The sequence below is a fragment of the Lipotes vexillifer genome, unplaced genomic scaffold, assembly GCF_000442215.2.
Source record: "Lipotes vexillifer unplaced genomic scaffold, Lipotes_vexillifer_v1.1 scaffold903, whole genome shotgun sequence".
NCBI lineage: Eukaryota > Metazoa > Chordata > Mammalia > Artiodactyla > Lipotidae > Lipotes > Lipotes vexillifer.
The window spans coordinates 2,870,509-2,871,398 of NW_006791919.1; the positions used below are offsets into that span (position 1 = coordinate 2,870,509).

General features: G+C 45.7%; 1 pseudogene; it reads right to left on the reverse strand.

The window, feature by feature from the left end:
- Positions 1-265: 265 nt before the first annotated feature.
- LOC103076480 (mitotic-spindle organizing protein 1 pseudogene) lies at positions 266-670 on the reverse strand (annotated as a pseudogene).
- Between the last annotated feature and the right edge of the window lie 220 nt (positions 671-890).

Sequence of the window (890 nt, forward strand, 5' to 3'; positions counted from 1 at the left end):
ATAAGGAACACATGAATATGAACACAGCAGTGCCAAAGCATTAGAACTGTTAAAAGAAAATAAGATGTGGTGTAAACACAACTGAGAGTTTTCTCCGTAAGCCACTTTCCACTGATTTATAAAGCTATGGTTTTATCATTCTTTTAAAAAGGACAATGTTTCCACATTGCTACATGCAGTGATTTCATTGTACATTCTTAACTACAATGCAATCTTCAGTCCTCCTGCAGAGCTTGACATATCTCATCAGGATTTCTTCAGAAAGTCAGGTCGTCATATTTTCAGCAGCCTTTAATGCTGCAGCGGCCTTGAGAAATTCCTTAATAACTGATGATAAAGCTTCTGGGTTAATTCCTTGTTCACAGAGCCATACACATATAGACAGAGTTTCCATATCTAATCCAGTATTCAAAATTCTTGAAATCTCAAGCAGAGATTTCTCCATGGTCTCCCTCACCGCATTCAGATTCGCCGCCGCCGCCCCGGCGCCGCTGCTACTCGCCCTGCCGGAGGCCAGAGGGCGAGGGAGGAGGGCGAAGGGCCTGACCCGGAACTGGAGCGCGCGCCTTTCTCCTGGGCACTCACACCGCGCATTCCCCGCGCTCGCCAGGCAGGCTCCGCCCCTCGCGCTCGCCTCTTGTACGCCTTGATCGGAAGCTTGTGAGTCCATCCCTCAAGATACCTATTTCCCAAGCACTCACCAGCTATTGAGACTCAGTACAGGAGCTCCCTCATGGAAACAATTGCTATGGAGTTGATAAAATAAGGTAATGGTCTTCAAAAAGCTGGGCAGAAATAGGTGGCAGTTACTGATAAACCTGTCATTGGTCCATGGCAAACTGAAAAAATTAAGGACAATATAGTAAACTTCCAGATAACCAATATTATTC